This window comes from Phyllostomus discolor, chromosome X, assembly GCF_004126475.2.
Source record: "Phyllostomus discolor isolate MPI-MPIP mPhyDis1 chromosome X, mPhyDis1.pri.v3, whole genome shotgun sequence".
NCBI classification, from domain to species: Eukaryota; Metazoa; Chordata; class Mammalia; order Chiroptera; family Phyllostomidae; genus Phyllostomus; species Phyllostomus discolor.
This window is the reverse complement of record NC_050198.1, coordinates 6,784,789-6,790,094: the sequence shown is the minus strand read 5'-3', so window position 1 is coordinate 6,790,094 and position 5,306 is coordinate 6,784,789. Positions and strand designations below refer to the sequence as shown.

Genomic DNA, 5,306 nt, shown 5'->3' with positions numbered 1-5,306 from the left:
AATATATTCCCCACTCAGGGCCAAAGAAAATAAGAACAAAGAAAATGTCCCTAAAAACATCTTTCATACAAAAGCTTGTTAGCAGGGGTAATTTGCTGCTCCGTTTTCTTGCATTTTTGTTTTTTTGTCACAGTGACACTGTAAAAGGTGTAGTCCCAGAGGAACACAAAACAGCCCTGATAATTTCTTTTGCTTTACTATATTCAAAACAGGAACATAATGTTTTTCATAAAGCATGGCTTTGAATGCAAAGGGGGAACAAGTTTGCAGTTTCTTTAGCTAAGTTTTCATTAAATCATGGCCATTTAGGACTGTAGAGCACCAGGTACACAGAGTAAAAGGTTTCAGGGTGATCGGGTGGCGGAGATGAGTACAGTGGATGTGAGCCCGTGTCCCTTTCTCTTGAGAGCCACACATGACCAATGACCCCAGGTAGGAGGGCCTCGCCTGCTGAGCTTTTACCCCTTACAGAGATTGGGGGAAGGTTCCAGAACTCTCCTTACATACAGCTCCATGCTACGACCCATTTAGGCAAATTATCCTAGGCTGGGGTCACTAGTTAGGTGAATTCACAGAACAGGCTACACAAGTAACTAGCAAAGTTTTCCTGTATTTAGGAACTCCAAATGACCAGAACACACCAGAATATCCCTTTATCCATGCCTAGTTTCCAACAAGCTTAACACTTTGAGAACAGTTGGCCCAAGAGGTATCACTGGCTATGTGGAGGAGGGCCATCAGCTTTGTATGAAGTGGTCAGGACCTGCACCCCTGGTGAGCCCACCTTCCAACTTCTGCTGCCTTGCCTTGCAACACACAAACCTGCCTATTCCTAATGCTGTAACCTCTCCTTGGGAAGGGACAGGCCTGGGACAGGCCTGGCCTGCCCCTCCTGGAGAAGCTCATTAAGCAGGGAGCTTGAGGGACAACAGTCTAAGTTTCCCTCGTCATTTATAGTGCAGCCTGAGTTTTCAGGTCCTTCCCAGGGAAAGGCTAACGACACAGTGAGTGGGCAGCAGAGGATTTGAAAGTACAAACTGAGAGGGGGTGGAATCAGAGGATGGGGACCCTCCAACAAGACTGCAGATTATCCTGGTCCCGATGCACTGTAGCCCATTTCTCTGAGTTACTGTTTTCAAATGCCAAGCCAAGTGACGGGGCATCACATTCACCTTGTCTGTGAGTGGGCAGCTTCCCTAAATCCCCAATCCCCGGTGTTGTTGGGCTTAGTAGAACAACTTCATATTTAACCCAGCCTCTCTCTACTTCCCATGCTGTATACTTGAACCTGGAAAAGTGCTTTTCCCTGTGCTATCTTCTCTCAAATATAAACAAATCAATTTAGGGTGGGGGGAAAATCCTTCTTTGGTCTTACAATACACGGACAAAGGAATTTTGAAAAGAATGCCGGATTGGACACCCTGAGAAGGAAAGTTGAATGAACTTTTATCATGATGTGTATTGTCAGAGAAGAGCCTAAGAGTTCAGGTTCTCTACAACTGGCACTCCAGGTACAGGAGGAAAGTCAAATTAAGGGACAAAAAGAATGAAATAGTGAGAGGCAGAGAAAAAGGTTCTTCAAGTAATTGTTCATGTTGGAAATTTTTGTTTGGTAACAGCTTTATTGAGATAGTTCACATACCATACAAATATCACCCATTTAAAGTGTACAATTCAATGACTTCTAGTATATTCGGAATTGAGCAGTCATTATCACAATTGATTTTTTAAAAATTTAATGACCCCCAAAAGAAACCCCACATCCATTAGCTATCACTGCCTCCCCAACCAACCCACTTGCCCATCCCAGCCTTATGCAACCACTGATCTATTTCTGTCTCTGTAGCCTATTCTGGACATTTCTTATAAATGGAATCATACACAGTATGTGGTCTTTTCTGTCTGGATTCTTTCACTTAGCAGTGTTTTCAAGGTTCATTCATGTTGTAGCAGGTATCAATACTTCATTTCTTTTTATGGCAGACTATCATTGCATTGTATGGATAGACCACGTTATACTATTCATTCATCTGTTGATAGACATGTAGATTATTTCCATGTTTTTGGCTATTACAAATAGTGTTGTTATGAACAAGTGTGCATAACTTTTGGTATAGATATGTTTTCATTTATCTTGGGTATATACCTAGGAGGTAAATTGCTAGGTCACATGGTAAGTCTGTTTTAACTTTTGAGGAACTGTCAGACAATTTTCCAAAGTGACTGTACCATTTTACACTCACACCAGCAGTCTAGTAGGATTCTAGTTTCTCTACACGTACTATCTTTTTTATTATAGCCATCCTGGGGTGTATGAAGTAGTATCTCATTGTGGTTTTGATTTGCATTTCCCCATGATAAATGATGCTAAGCATCTTTTCATGTGTTTACTGGCCCTTTGTATATTTCTTTGGAAAAATGTCTACTCAGATCCTTTGCCCATTTTAAAATTAGGTTGTCTTTTTATTGTTGAGTTGTAAGAGTTCTTTATTTTAGATACAATTCCCTTATCAGACATAGGATCCGCAAATATTTTCTCTTATTCCATGGGTTATCTTTTTACATTCTTGATGGAGTCCTTTGAAACACACATTTTAAATTTTTGATGAGGTTCAATATTTTCTCTCTTCTGTTGGTGTGCTTTCGGTGTCATATCTGAGAAACCATTGCCAATTCCACATCATAAAGATTTACTTCTATGTTTCCTTCCAAGTTTTATAGTTTTAGCTCTTACATTTAGATCTTTGATCCATTTTGAGTTAATTTTTATATATGGTATGAGATAGGGGCCCAACTTCATTCTTTGCATGTGAATATTCAGTTTTTCCAGCAGCATTTGTTGAAAAAACTATTCTTTTCCCATTGAATGGCCTTGGCATCCTTACTGAAAAAAAAAATCAACTGATATAAAGATGAGTTTATTTCTAGGCACTCGGTCTGTTCCATTGATCTGTATGTCTATCCTTATGTCAGTACCACACCGTTTTAATTATTGTAGCTTTGTAGTAAGTTTTGAAATTAGAACATGTGACTCCTTCAACTTTGTTCTTCTTCAAGATCGTTAACGGCTATTCTGGGTCCCTTGAATTTCCATATGAGTTTTAGGGTCAACTTGTCAATTTTTGCAAAGAAGCCAGCTGAGATTTCACACTGGAAATTACTCAGGACTTCTGAATTTAATAAACAATGAAATACTGAAATCTGTAAAATGTTTATCTGCAGGTAATTTGTTTATATCAGCATATGATTTTTTTACTTCACTGAATTCATGACAGAATGTATAAAAAATAAAACTTTCACTGAGGAACATCTGAAACCTAACAGAATTTTGCTATTAAACACATGAGCTATGTTTGTAGTATTCTTTCTTTTGTGGGGGAACTTTCAATTAAAAAATACATATGGACAACAGTGTGGTGATTCCTGGGTGGGGGTGTAAGTGGACTAAATGGTAATGAAAAAATATACAATAAAAATTTAAAAAACAATAAAAATATATAGTATAGCAAGAACTCATTCTGTTACCTTATGTTAACATGTTTACTTTTATTTTCAGAAATGCTAGAGTGTGGCCTGCACTAAGAGATTTTTTTAACTGTGGTAAAAAAATATGTAACATATTGCAGGAGATTTTAAAGCAACTCAATTAAATGCTATGAACAAAAAAAGTAGCAGTAAGTGTTGCCAAGATAAAGAAAAAAGTCTGAGCTGATTTTGGTATTCAGTGTGGGAGGAGGTTACTTGGACAGAGCAAAGGTATTTCAAAATAAAGATGCCACTATGAATCTAGTCCTGGAACCCAGAAGATTGCACATTTAAAGTAAACCTTTGCGCAGATGCTGCCAGGAGCCCATTTTTTTGTCTACCTGGAATGAGATTGCTAAAGCCTGCCTACAAATATACAGCTGTAAGGGCTGTTGCTTCCCCTGTGATCCAAGAGTAGCTCCAAGCTATAAGTAAACTTCAAGTTACAATGGTTCTTAACCTGGACAATTTTACAGGGCAGATGTGAAGATCAAATAGGATAAATATATCTGATGTGCTTAATGAATTCTCCATTACTGGAAGTCAAGATTCATTGACATTCCTTTTCAACTTCATAGGGCCGCCAACTGGGGCACAAATATTAGCAATAGTGTTGTAATAGCTAGTATTTATTGAGAGTCTACCAAGTGCTTTGAAGGTTATCATCTCATCAAATCCTCACAACCACCTTGTGATGTAGGTACCATTATGATTATTTCTACTTAAAGATAAGGTAACGGGCATAGGAAACTTCAGTAACTTGCCTAAAGCCACACAAGATGTAGGATTCCACTCAGGCAATTGGACTCCACATCCTGGCTTTTAACCACATCACTAGTCTCTGGACCTCTAGTGGCTTATTTCAATGAAATATTCTATTCTCAAATCAATTACCAGCTGCTGGGAGATGGGAGAGAAGGTGGTAAACAAATCACCTATGTATGAATCTCATGTCAGTTTCTATACATGGAAACACTGTTTAGTGCTGCTGAAGGGCAGGCTTTACAGTGAACATACCCAGCTCCAAATCCTAGCTGGCTACCTCCGGCAAGTTAATGTAAAGTCCACAGGCTTCAGTTTTGTCATCTATGAAATGGGGATACAACCCATTTCATTGTGCTGTTGTGAAAAGTAAATGTAACAATAGAAGTAAAACACTTGGCATTGTGTCCAGCGATAGTTAAGTGTGAACATAAAAAAAAAAAAATCACAGGTTTCCATGACTTAAGGAGAAACCTGGAGCAAAGAAGCTGGTGACACAGGGCTTATAAGAATGCCAAGCATTGGATTTTAGCAGCTATCCTTTGTTTAGAAAGATGAAGAAAGTTAGAGAATGTTTAGATATGGTATCACAAAATTTAAGTTCTTTCCTCCCTGATGGAGCCTTTACTCAGTAGGTCTTCTTATCTTTAAAGACAGAAGTGAAGGCCTAGAACAGGTTAGTGAATCTGGTGCCTGGCCTGTTTTTATAACTAGTTTTACTGGAACACAGACACACCCATCATTTACAAATGCTGCCTTTGCACTACAATGGCAAAGTTGAGTAGTCAGAGACCCTAGGGCTCAGAGCCTCAAATATTTACTATTTGGCCCTTGACAGAAAAGTTTGCCAACCCCCTGCTCTACAACACAAAGAAATCCCTATTAAGCTGTCCATCTAGGTTTTCTCCATGGCACTGAGCAGGAGGCTAGCATCTTTTCCCATCCTCCCCGACCCAACCGAGTGAGCATGCAAAGGAGACAACACTCATGTGTAAAAGAAACCAGTTTTCAAAATGCCA

At 39.0% G+C, this 5,306-nt stretch overlaps 1 protein-coding gene across 2 annotated transcripts in view; it reads right to left on the bottom strand.

Moving 5' to 3' along the window:
• Nucleotides 1-5,306, bottom strand: part of CDKL5 (cyclin dependent kinase like 5) — a 171,775-nt gene that overhangs the window by 10,198 nt on the left and 156,271 nt on the right. The gene's annotated exons all lie outside the window — the stretch shown is intronic.